Genomic DNA, 14,132 nt, shown 5'->3' with positions numbered 1-14,132 from the left:
GGTGCTCCTATTTCCTCCCACCCTTCAAAAAAAAAAAAAAAAATGGGGGTATTTGGGTGGCGTGGGCTTGATGGGCCTGTTACCATGTTGTATGTAATATATCTAAATGCGTATCTAAAATCAAGACTGCCAGGCTGGAAAATAACTTCTTGCAGATTGAGGAATAGTATCCTGTAAACTGAGGAAATCATCCCAAAACTTTTATATTATATTTAAATTATATCTCTATGTATACATGAGAATTTTATGTGCTGTGTTTTGTGCGTGCATGTGTTCTAGAGAAATGTTTTATATATACAGAAAATGATAATAAACTTGAACAGGGTTTCAAGAAGCGCCTTGCATTGAATAACAACAGGAAGGGCTAGATTAACCACTAAATGTATTCTTTAGTCACAGCCGTGACTAATTATAATCTTAAATCCTTCATTCCAGGACATGATTTCCCTCATGCCCTGAGCCTACCAGAAAGAGACTTCGATGAAGAATTCATAATGGTATAATGGACGCATGAACGAAAAGCAAACTGTTGTCGAACTCAGCGTCCATGGAGACCCCGCATTTGGATGGTATTTCGAGTCTCAATCCAAAATGTCAAATGTCCATTTCAACCCCCTCCCCCCCCCACCAAGATACTGCTCGATGGCAGAGTTTCTCCAGCTGTTTCTTTTTGCTCTAGATGCCAGGATCTACAGTGTCCTGTGTCTCTAAGATTACCCACACCAGAGGAAATGAAAATCCCAATTTGTTCTGGAAGATTCTAAATTTCTGGGATGGAGGATTTGTCCCATAAGGGAAGATTAAGCCGACCGGGTTTACCATCTCTATGGAGAGACTAGAACTAGGGGACATAGCCTCAAGATTCAGGGGAGTAGATTGAGGACAGAGATGAGGAGGAATTGCTTTTCCCAGGGGCTGGTGAATCTGTGGAATTCACAGCCCATTGAAGTAGTGGAGATGACCTCAATAAATATACTTAAGACAAGGTTGGATAGATTTTTACATGTAGGGGAATTAAGGGATATGGTGAAGATACAGGTATGTGGAGATGAGCCTATCATCAGATCAGCCATCATCTCATTGAATGGCAGAGCAGGCTTGACGGGCCAGATGGCCGACTCCAGCTCCTATTTCTTATGCAATTATGAAAGATGATCTTGGTCTTATGGAAAATGAGGGATGATGCTGCCTCTGGTTGGGAGTGGGAGAGCAGCTAGAACCAGGAGAGCAAGAGATTCAAGATCAGGAGATGAAAAGCCTTCAACCCACAATATATTGAGGAGAGTCACGTGATGGAGTAGTGGCCAGTCGGGTAAAACTAGCTCTCTCCAGAAAAAGAGAAAAAAGTTAGGAAAAGATAAAGCTCAACAAATATAAAATATAAGAAATAGAAGATAAAGTTGCAGAGAAGAGAAAGAAGATGGCACCCAAGGAGGAGAAAGTAAAAACAACCGAAAAAAAGGTCACCAGAGAAGAAAGAAGGCGGCCTTACCTGCACGAAGGAACAGGGAGCTGTGGTGGCGAGGAGCGCCCGATCCCCGAGGTTGGTGCCTGCCCTGCATTGTTGCGACCTCCCGACCGATGGACTTCAAAAATGGCTCTCGGAGCCAAACAAAGTGCGCAATGAAAGGAAAATGAAAACACCGACAGGAGGGGTGCTCAGCAGAGGAGTGGGCAGCCACAGCGTGACCAGCTGAAGGACGCCCAATACCAGGGCGCTCAGCTGGAATATGAGGATGGCGGCAGGAAACAGACGAGGGAGAAAGACGGCGGGGTGTCGGACAAGAGGATCAAGGGCAGGAGGCCCGGCCGACAGGCAGCCTAGGAGGGGAGGACCAACAGCAAGAGGCCCAGCAAGGAGTCCTGACAAAGAGATACAAGCAGCTCATCAGGAAAAACAAAAGAGATACAGACACAAAGAAGAGAAGACCAAGATCTTCATAGAGAAATAGAAGGTAAAACAGATGGACAGAATATAGATAAAGCCTTTTTTGAAGAACAAATGAGATCATTAAAAGGATGGTTATCATTAGAATTTAGTCCAATTAAAAGAAATTAAAAGATACCGCCTCAAACCGTGCATCTTGGCGCCTCACAGTTCGGCGGGCAGCAACCTCCTTTGAAGAAGACTGCAGAGCCCACCTCACTGACAAAAGACAAAGGAGGAAAAACCCAACACCCAACCCCAACCAACCAATTTTCCCTTGCAACTGCTGCAACCGTGTCTGCCTGTCCTGCATCGGACTTGTCAGCCACAAACGAGCCTGCAGGTGACGTGGACATTACCCCTCCATAAATCTTCATCCGCGAAGCCAAGCCAAAGAAAGAAAAGAAAAAGAAAAAATGAAAAGAGCCGAAGATAAAATGCAAAGTTTAGAAATGGTCATGACAGAAATAGGGAAAAGAGTAGAGAATGTGGAAGAGTGGAAAACAGCTGTAGAAATGGAAGTAAATGACAAGAGAAAAATTGGAAGCAAGTGACAAAAAGAGACACAAGAGTTGTTATCTCAGAAAATTGATATGTTGGAAAATTATAGTAGGCGAAACAATATAAAAATAGTGGGCCTGAAGGAGGGTGAAAAAGGCACAGACATGAAGGAATTTATAAAAGGATGGATCCCAAAAGTCCTGGGAACAACAGAAATGCAGGAAGAAATTGAAATAGAAAGGGCACACAGAGCATTAGCTCCAAAACCACAGACACATCAAAAACCAAGATCCATCTTAGTAAAATTTTTGAGATATACGACAATATACTGGAACGGGCAAGGAATAAAGTTAGAGAAGATATTAAGCCATTGGAATACAAGGGTCAAAAAATATTTTTTTAACCAGACATCAGTTTTGAACTCTTAAAGAGGAGGAAGGAGTTTAATACAGCAAAAACGATTTTATGGAAAAAAGGTTATAAATTCATGTTGACATCCAGCTGTGATTAAAATATTTATACCCGGGGAGCAAAACAGACTGTTCTCAGATCCAGAATTCACAGAATGTTTGCAGGACAGGAGATGTAACAAGAATGAAAGACGGCGATAAAGTATATATAAAGATGTAAAAACAATGTATGTGTAAAGAACTTAAGAGGGAAAAGAGAAGGGAAGGAAGGAAGGGGAAAAAAAGAGCTTTGTTATATGTAGAAAAAAAAGTTTTCTGGGGGGGCTGGGGGAGAGGGAATATCTGTCACTGCAAAATCAGTTGATGCTTACAAGCAAGATCACAATCCAAATGGAAAGGAGGGGAGGAGCATTTGGGGTTAAGGTATTATTGGGTGTGGGAATTGTTGGGAGTATTTTAATGTTTTAAATGTGTTGTCGTACATTTTTAAAAAGGGAAAACTAAGAGATGAAACTGGGAAAAAGGGGGATGGAGGATGGGATGAAACGGAAAAGAAGTGTAAGCAAGATATAAAGTGGCCACGTTGAACTATATAACTATAAACATTAATGGAATACATAACCAAATTAAAAGAAAGAGGCTACTAAATTTACTGAAGAAAGAAATAATAGATATAGCATTTGTACAGGAAACGCATCTAACTGAAGTGGAACATAAATTAAAGAGAGACTGGGTAGGACACGAAGCAGCAGCATCCTATAATTCAAAAGCTAGAGGTGTAGTCACACTAGTTAACAAAAATGTACTAATCAAAATAGAGGAGGAAATAATAGATCCAGCAGGGAGACATGCAATGATAAAGTGTCAGATATACTCAGAATTTTGGAATTTGATCAATATATATGCACCTAACGAGGAGGATCAAAAGTTCATGCAGGATATTTTTTTGATGATTGCAGACACACAAGGAAATATATTGATAGGAAGGGGATTTTAATCTTAATTTGGATCCAATGTTGGATAAAACTGGATAAAAGACAAGCAAATAGAATAAAGTAGCTAAATTTATGATTAAATCAATGTAGGAAATGAAACTTATGGATATATGGAGGAGGCATCACCCAAGAGAGAAGGAATATTCATATTTTTCGAGTAGGCATAAAACATACTCAAGGATTGATATGTTTTTGTTGTCGGCCCATATTCAAGGGAGAGTTAGGAAAACTGAATATAAAGCTAGACTACTATCAGATCATTCACCCTGTTATTAGCAATAGAACTGGAGGACATCCCACTAAGAACATATAGATGGAGGTTAAACTCCATGCTACTTAAAAGGAAGGTATTTAGAGAGTTTATTGAATGCCAAATTAAAACATTTTTTTTAAACTTTATTTATTCGTTCAAAATACAAATAGTAAATAACATATACAACAATTAACCATAAACATGAACGTTATATTTTATAGAAAAAAAAAAGACCCCCCCCCCCAACCAACTCTCCTAAGGAGAGCCATAAAGAAAGAGAAAAAAAAATTAAGGAAAAATTAAACATACATATTGAGATTTAATAAATGTAAATCAAAATGTAAATATTCTGAATATAATAACCACTTATTAATAAAAAACTATAGTTATCACGCGAAACATATGTATTTTTTCCATTATTAAGCAATATTTCATCTCATTATGCACAAAGGAGGAAAAACCCAACACCCAACCCCAACCAACCAATTTTCCCCTGCAATCGCTGCAACCGTGTCTGCCTGTCCCGCATCGGACTTGTCAGCCACAATCAAGCCTGCAGCTGACTTGGATATTTACCCCCTCCATAAATCTTCGTCCACGAAGCCAAGCCAAAGAAACAATATTTCATCTCATTATGCCATCTATTAATATCAATCATATCTGTACTAGCAATACATTTTTTCGCTACAGATAGTGCTAAATATACAAAAGCAAGTTGAAATTTTATCTAATCCCAAACCTTTCAGAGGTTGCAAACTGCCCAATAAAAATACTGTCGGATCTAAAGGTATTTTAATCTTATACAGGTATTCTAAAAACAATTGAATTTTCTTCCAAAAAGATTGTATATGTATACATGACCAGACAGCATGAAAAAAAGTTCCAACAGCGTTACCACATCTAAAACACAAATCTGATTCATGAAAACCATACTTTTTTAGTTTTTCAGGTGTTAAATATAATTGATGTAAAAAATAATTAATCATTGCATGGCGTGCATTTATCAATCTAGTTACACTATCATAACAAATATCTGACCAATCAGCCTCAGAAAAAATAAAACCAATATCCACTTCCCATTTACTTTTGGATTTATCCCAACCCTTTTTATCCATACCATCCTGTAATATTTGATACATAACTGAAATATAACCCTTCTCTGGTGCCTTCATAAGTCTCAAATTTAGTCATTTCAGGTAAAATCATATCTCTACCAAACACATGCTTTACCAAAGATCGAATTTGATAATAAAGAAACAAAGAATTCTTATCAATACCATAACTGTCCCTCATCTGATTAAAAGATAAAAATTTACCTTCTTTAAAAGAATCTCTCAAATTTTCCACACCTTTAAATCTCCAATGTAATAAACTTCAATTGTGTATTGAAAAAGAAATAAGTTGATTATTATACAACAGAGTCAAAGCTGATAATTCACCCCTAGAGCCTATCATTTACTTTTCCTTTGTCCATAACTTCATTAAATGTTTTAATATAGGCACATTATGTTGCTGTAGCAAATTTATATTCCATCTAAACAAAAATTGATGTATTTAAAATTCAGAAATATTTGCCATCTCAATTTTGGCCCAACTAGGGGGCCGTTCCAAATCCATCAATGAACTAATAAATTTAAGTTGGGCTGCTTCATAATAATTTCGAAAATGTGGTAAACGTAATCCCCCAAACTCATATTTCCAAGTTAATTTATTCAAGGCTACTCTTGAAAATTTACCTCTCCATAAAAACTCCCTAACCATTTTATTCAAATCCCGAAAAAAAAAATATTATCAAGTAACTACGGAATGGATTGAAACAGATATTCATCTTAATCGTATTTATCCTACCCAATAAAATAGGTAAATCTTTCCATTTAATCAAATCAGTTTTAAATTTTTTTTATTAACAGAACATAATTTAATTTATATAAAGATTGATAATTAACATTCAAAATTATACCCAAATACTTAATTCGATCCGTCCATTTCAAATTAATAATATTATTATAAACTGAATAATCTCCTTCACTTACCGATAATATTTCACTTTTTTCCCCAATTAATTTTATATCCTGAAAGATATCCATATTTCATCAGACACTCCTTCAAGTGCAAAAGTGATTGAGCTGGATTTGTTAAATACACAAATACATCATCGGCAAATAAATTATTTTTATATTCCTCATCTAAAATTTTCATACCTTGTATCTGTGCATTTTGTCCTATCAACTGAGCTAAAGGTTCGATCACTAACACAAACAAAGCTGGTGATAAAGGACAACCTTGACGACTTGATTGAGTCAATTTAAACAGTTCCGAAATCAAACCATTCGTCAATACTCTAGCTACCAGTTTACTATATAAAGCCTTAATCCAACCAATAAAGATAGGACTAAACTTAAATTTCTCCAGAACTTTAAACAAAAAATTCCACTCAACTCTATCAAATGCTTTTTCTGCATCTAAAGATATCACCATCGGGTGATCTAAAGATTGTCGAAATCTATTAATCAAACTAATCACACGCAAAATATTATCTGAGGCATATCTATTCTTTATGAAACCTGTCTGATCCATATGAATCAACTTAGGTAAAAGTTTAGCCAATCTATTTGCTAAAATTTTAGCTATTATTTTATAATCTACGTTTAACAACGAAATTGGTCTATATGAAAATACTTTCAAAGGATCTCTATCTTTTTTTGGGATTACTGTAATTAAAGCACTAGAGCAAGACTCAGGTAATTCATAGTGTTCTCTAACTTGACGTAATACATCTCCAAATACTGTAGAAAAATCATCATAAAAAATTTTATAAAATTCAGCCGAAAATCCATCATCACCAGGCGATTTACCGTTCGGCATTTCCATCATAGCCATTTTAATTTCCAAATCAGTAAATGGTACTTCCAACTCCTGTATATCTGAATCTTCTAATGTCAGTAAATTCAACTGTGATAAAAAAAAGATCAATCAATCCATTTTCTTGTTTTCCTTCAGATATATATAACTTTTTATAAAATGAAAAAAATTCATCATTAATCTCACGAGGTTAATAAGTAATAAGAGAATTACGTCTAACAGCATTAATAGTCCTCGAAACCTGTTCTTTCTTTCATGGCCATGCCAATACCTTATGTGCTATCTCTCCCCATTCATAATACTGTTGTTTAGTCCTATTAATCATACATTCAAATTGATAAGATTGCAAAGTATTATATTCCAGTTTCAACCTGGATAATTCTATTTTCTGATCTTCTGTAGCATCTTTCTGAAATTCCTTTTCTAACTCAATCTGTTTCTCCAATTCAAGACTCTGATTTAATCGATTCTTTTTTATTTTAGAAGTATAATTATTTGTCCTCTCAAATAAGCTTTCATTGTATTTCATAATACAAACTTACTTTGAACAGAATTAGAATTTTCTTTCAAATAAAAATTAATTTGTTTTTTCAAAAAATCAATAAATTCCATATTTTTAATAACATTGTATTAAACCTCCAACGATAGGCCACTTGAATTTTCTCAGAGGTTGCATATGTAAAATATAACAAAGAATGATCTGAAATCACCCTAATTTTGTATTCCACTTGTTATATTTTACCTTGTAAATGTGCCGATACTAAAAAAAAGTAAATCCTTGAAAACGATTCATGTCTAAATGAGTAAAAGGAGAAATCTTTCTCTGTCGGATTAAAACGTCTCCAAATATCTACTAAATTAAGATCTTTCATCAACGCTTGAACCATTTTAAATTTCTTAACTTTCTTCGGAGATTTATCTAATAAAGGTTCCAAAACACAATTAAAATCACCACCAACTAAAATATTCTCATTAGCCTGACCCAGATATAAAAATGCATCTGAAATAAATATTTCATCATCTGCATTTGGGGCATAAATATTAAGTAAAGTCCAAAATTCACTAAAAATCTTACAATTCAATTTAAGAATACATCCTGCCTTTTCCTCCATTGATTGTAATACAAAAGATATTTTTTTATGTATCAAAATTGCTACGCCTTTAGCCCTGGAGGTAAATGAAGAAGAATATACATGCCCAACCCAGTCCCTCTTCAATTTCATACTTTCCTTGACATTCAAATGTGTTTCTTGTAAAAAAGCAACATCAATTTTCATTTTCTTAATATACGCTAAGACTCGCTTAAACTTAATCGGACTGTTTAAACCTCGAACATTAAAAGTAGCAAACCTCAACTTTGACATATCTACTAATATTACTAAAAACTAATAATATCTTTATATGAAAACTTAAATCAATGTAAATAGGCCCTCCAATAGGAGAACAAAAATCACAAAGGCTAGATAAAATGAAAATTTTTAAAAATTTTAAAATTAAACCCCCCCCAAAAAAAAGCTACCAAAAGGTAGTAATCCCTAAACAAAATTTGGGTGTGGATCACCCACCAGTGGCTGATGACTAATAGAACTTAGAGCAAATCTCTCCCTCCCCAGCCGAACAAAGAATAACATCAAAATATCATAATAACATAAAAAGTAAAATAAGAATAAGAAAATTCTTCTATTCATCCTCGGAATTCTATTCAAACTCGGAGCTCCCATTTCAAAAGAAGTTGGACTCTTTCCATTCCCGTTTTTCCCATTTCTGCCATTTCTTCCATTTCCAGAACAACCAGATTTTTCTTTAGGAGACAATGGTGGACTATGTCTTTGTCCTCTTATATCTGGCAATGAATCAGCAAAAATCATTGCTTCACGATCATTCTCAAAAAAACCGAGATTGATAGTCTCCATAAAACACCTTCAACACTGCCGGATAGCGAAAAGCAGACTTATAACCTTTGCGCCACAAAGCTTCTTTAACTGGATAAAATCGACGTCGACGTTAAATGACCTCTTGACTCAATTCAAGATAAAAAAAAACTCTGCTATTCTGAATCATTAACAGCTGTAGCAAGTTGTTTAGGCCCCAAATCTACAACTTCAAAAATGTAACTTCTTCTGCACTTGAGGTTTAACCTTTTTACCATTAATGGCCATAAAAGTTCCTTAATACTTTAAACTAAAATTTTAAAAGTTTAAACTTGAAAACAAGGGGTTAAAAAACAGGTACTTAAAAGTCCGGCCAGAGAGGTCGAGATCACACGTCTAGACTCTAAGCCATCTTGCCATGCCCCACCCCCCCAATTAAAACATATTTTGAAATAAACACAGAATCAGTAAAAAGACAAATTTATATTATGGGACACAATGAAAGCCTTCATTAGAGGACAGATAATAAGTTATGTAACTAAGATGAAAAAGGAGTACAATCGTGAAATAGAGCAGTTGGAAAGGGAGATAGAAAGTACAGAAAAGGAACTACTAAAAAGGGATGATATAACGAAAAAGAGAGAATTGGTGGACAAAAAAATAAAATACAAAACATTACAAACGTATAAGGTAAGAACATAATGAAAACAAAGCAAAAGTATTACGAACTGGGAGAAAAAACACAAAATATTAGCCTGGCAAATTAAAACAGAACAAGCTAAAAGAACTGTATTGGCATCAAGGAAAAAGGACAAACAAATTACATATAACCCAACAGAGATTAATTAAAACTTTAAGGAATTTTATGAACAATTATACCAAACTGAGAACAAGGGGAAAGATGATAAAATAGAGGAGTTTTTAGCTAAAATTGAACTGTCGAAATTGCAAGAACAGGAACAAAACAAACTAATAAAACCATTTGAAATAGAGGAAGTACAGGATATATTAAAAAAGCTGCCAAATAATAAAAACACCAGGAGAGGATGGATTTCCAATAGAATTTTATAAAACATTTAAAGAGTTATTAATTCCTCCTCTCCTGGAACACAAAACTTGCCAGATTCATGTAAGACAGCAATAATTACAGCAATACCAAAGAGTGGGAAGGATCCATTAACACCGACATCATATAGACCAACATCTCTACTCAACTCAGATTATAAGATAATAGCAAAATTATTAGCAAACAGATTGGCCGATTGTGTTCCAAAGATAGTAAAACAAGATAAAACTGGATTTATTTAAAAAAAGAGGAACAGCGGATAATGTATGTAAACTTATTAACCTAATTCATACAGTTCAAGGAAATAAGAAACCAACAGTGGCTGTTGCTTTAGATGCAGAAAAAGCCTTTGACAGAGTAGAATGGAACTACTTATTTAAAGTATTACAGAAGTTCAATCTACCAGAAAAATATATTAATTGGATCAAAGCATTGTGTAATGGACTGTTGGTGAAGGTAGCAGTAAATGGATATGTGTCGAACCAATTTAAATTAATTAGGTCAACTAGACAGGGATGTCCATTATCCCCCCTCATTGTTCGCCTTAGCAATAAAACCTTTGGCAGAACTGATAAGAATAGAAAATAAAATAAAAGGGATAAAAATAAAGGAGAAGTATAAAATCAGCTTATTTGCAAATGACATCATAGTATACCTAACAGAACCAGCGATATCAATAAAAAAATTACATAAGAACTTGAAGGAATATGGAGAAATATCGGGGTACAAGATCAACACAAAGAAAAATGAAGTGATGCCAATGAGTAATGCAGATTATACAGAATTTTTAAAAGAATCACCATTTAAATGGCAAACATAAGCAATCAGATACCTAGGGATCAGGTTAGATAATAACTTAAGCCACTTGTACAAACTAACTTATCAGCCACTAGTAAAGAAATTGCAGGAAGACTTAGAACATTGGAAAGAATTACCGCTAACATTGACAGGGAGGGTAAACTGCATTAAAATGAACGTGTTTCCAAGGATACAATACTTATTTCAAACGTTACCAATTCCCTTCACAGAAAAATTATTTAATGAACTAAAGAGAATAATAAGGAAATTCTTGTGGAAAGGGGGGAAACCAAGGGGAGCGTTAGATAAATTAACAGAGAGGTATAATCAAGGTGATTTTCAGTTACCAAACTTTAGAAATTATTAAAGAGCTGCACAATTAAGGTATTTATCAGATTTTTACCTGACTGGACTAAGATAGAACTAGATAAAATAGGGGAGATGGTACCGGAACATATAAGCGGGATGAAAAGTTGGTGCAATATAAAAGCTCACCAGTATTGCATCATTTACGTAATATATGGAAGAAGATCCACTTAGAAAGTAAAAAAAATGAATTAACAAATATCAAAATTATTATTGATGCAAAATCCACTAATCCCTTTTACAATAGACAACCTTTCCTTTAGAGAATGGGAGAGAAAAGGAATCAAAAGAATAGAAAATTTATTAACATTTAAACAGCTGAAGTACAAATATGGAATAACTCATGGTACAATGTTTGCTTACCATCAACTGAAAGCCAACTTAAAGGATAAATTGGGAAACAGATTGAGATTACCAGAAGGAAGCATCTTTGAATATGTGATTACAGACACAATAATAATTAAAAGATTTATAACCAACATGTACATTAAGCTGCAAGATAAGGAAAATGATGAAATAAACTATAAACCTGAACAGAAGTGGGAAAAGGATTTAAACATAAAGATAGAAAATTAAGCATGGGAAAAGTTATGTTCTGGAACTATGAAGAATACAAACACAAGGTTATGCATGAGACAGTATAATTGGTTATATATCACTCCTCAAAAATTAAAAGAATGGGATCCAACATTATCAGATAGATGTTTTCGCTCTAAGAAGGAAATGGGAACAACAGTACATGCAATGTATGAAAGTGAATGCGTTTTGGGAAGAACTAAATCAGATATTAAATAAAATCACAAAAAATAACATATCAAAAAATCCAGAGATCTTTCTTTTAAGTAACATAGGAAGTAAAGAATTAGGCCTCAAATTGGATAAAGCGCAAAAAAGATTCATTATGATAGCCTTAGTGATAGCAAAAAAATGTATAATGTTAACTTGGAAAATGGAAGAGAGCATGAGAATACAGCAATGGTACATGGAAATGAATAAATGTATTCCATTGGAAAAAAATAACATATAATTTAAAAAATAAAGTCACATTATTTAAACAAATTTGGGAACCGTACATGGAACATAACAGAGAGAGCTTGCCTCGGACCTCCACCCCCTAAAATGATAAGAAGACAAAATGACTTGATTCAGTGTGTAACAAATCGATTACGCATTTTTCTTGTTTATTTTCCTTTGTGTGAAGATATTGTTTTATGGTTTTATTGTATTGTATATGTTGAATATTTATGGGTTTTGGAGGGGGGGTGGGAAGAGGGGAGGGAGGATAAGGGGGAAAAAAAGGGAGAAAATGTCACTGTGTATATTAAATGAGAAACGTTTGTACATATTTTGGTTGGTAAGGTTCACAGAGTGAAAAATAAAAAATTATAAAAAGAACCCCCACAATATATTGAATCTTTGGAATTCCCCCCCCAGAAGGGCTGGGGACATGCAATTGCTGAGTATAGGGCAGGCATCAAGGGGGTTGGACAGTGCATTGAAATGGCACTGAGGTGAATGATGGAGGAGATATGAGGGGCTCTTGGCCTCCTTGCGTCTTGAATGCGAAGTGGCAAAGTTCATTTTAAATGGGGACTATCCAAGGTTGGGTCTCGAACTAGCGGTTGGCCTCAGACCCTCCCCCAAGCCATCCATTGAACTTTGTTGTGTTCCTGACAGAACCAAACTAATTGCTGCATTTTCAAAAATTCTAATACTTCAAAGATCCATGAAAGGTGCTGTGGCTGTCAAAGTTTCTTACTGCTCTAGTCTAGGCCAGCAGCAAAACAAAGGGGGAAAAAAAGGCTCATGAACCTCACTCCCATTTCTGAATTATTTTTGGAGGAAATAAACTACGATATTTAGCTGTAAAATTATTTTCATCAACTAATTTATTGTGAGAAATATGCAAGATGCTCCAAGATGGCAAATAAATACAAATGATCAATAAGCCCATTATCAAAGTCACCCTCCTGACCACTTTCTCTTTTGGTCAATGCAACAAGGAGATTAACTCTTTGAATGAATCTGATTCTTGAGTCTTGCTGTGTGCAGATTGGCTGCTTTATTTATTTCACAATGAGATTGACCACACTTCAAGCAGAAATTAAATGGCCCACGAAACAAACCTGAACTTCCCAATGCGATGAATCCTCTATTAAACAATCATGGTGAAAAATGTGAAATGGACTTTACTTAATAATATGGGGAAGGACCCTACAATCACGATTTGATGCTGGTCTTGAAGATTCAGTGATCTTTGAGTCTGGTCTTCCCCTTTCACACCAAAATCAGTTACTGTCAAGCATCACTTCTAATGAAGTTCTGCAGAGACATCTTAACCAGATTTAAGCAGCCAATAAATTAATTAAAAAATAATTTTACCTAACTTTTTAATCATTTCAAAACTTGAAATTAAAAAATTAATAATAGGACAAAAATGTGAAAGAGTTCAATAAAAAAATCATATTTTATCTATTCGAAGGAACTATAATCCAAGCAGCAGGGAATTTTTTTGTTCATTGTCACATGTATCAAGATGTAATGACAGAGGTCGTTTTGCAAGCAATCCAGTACACATCTCACACTCATGAATGTTCAACTCGACAGGCAGGGTGGAATGAGACTTTTAACATCTTGGCTGCTTTCCCAAGAGAGATGGAGTCGACAGAAGGAAGGTGGGAGGTGGGCTGATGAGCTGATCCACGTCCTCTGCAGTTTCTTGAGGTCTTGAGGCAGAGCAGTTCCTGTCCCACTCAGTGACGCACCCCCGGCAGGATGTCAAAGTTGTTAAGGGTGCTGGTGATAATGCTAAGTTCCCTCAGGCTTCTGAGGCAATGGTGCAGTTTGTTAGCCATGGCATTGACGTGGGTGGACCAGTGGAAGTCACTGGAAATTCTTAACACCAGAAGTTTCAAGCTGTTTCTGCCTCCTCAATGCGGACAGAATGGTGAGCTCTGCTCTGCAAGTCTATAGCCAGTTCTTCAGTCTTGTTGACAGTGAGGGAGAGGTTGCTCTCCTGGCACCAACCCCCTTTCTCTCATCTGTACCAAGTTTATGCCACTATTGAACTCACTCCTACCTAA

The 14,132-nt window shown here is 35.2% G+C and overlaps 1 protein-coding gene across 4 annotated transcripts in view; it reads right to left on the bottom strand.

Moving 5' to 3' along the window:
- Positions 1-14,132, bottom strand: part of robo4 (roundabout, axon guidance receptor, homolog 4 (Drosophila)) — a 144,311-nt gene that overhangs the window by 83,504 nt on the left and 46,675 nt on the right. The gene's annotated exons all lie outside the window — the stretch shown is intronic.

Source organism: Narcine bancroftii, chromosome 8 (genome assembly GCF_036971445.1).
Source record: "Narcine bancroftii isolate sNarBan1 chromosome 8, sNarBan1.hap1, whole genome shotgun sequence".
NCBI lineage: Eukaryota > Metazoa > Chordata > Chondrichthyes > Torpediniformes > Narcinidae > Narcine > Narcine bancroftii.
The sequence above is the reverse complement of the archived record's forward strand: the minus strand, read 5'-3'. Positions and strand labels throughout refer to the sequence as shown.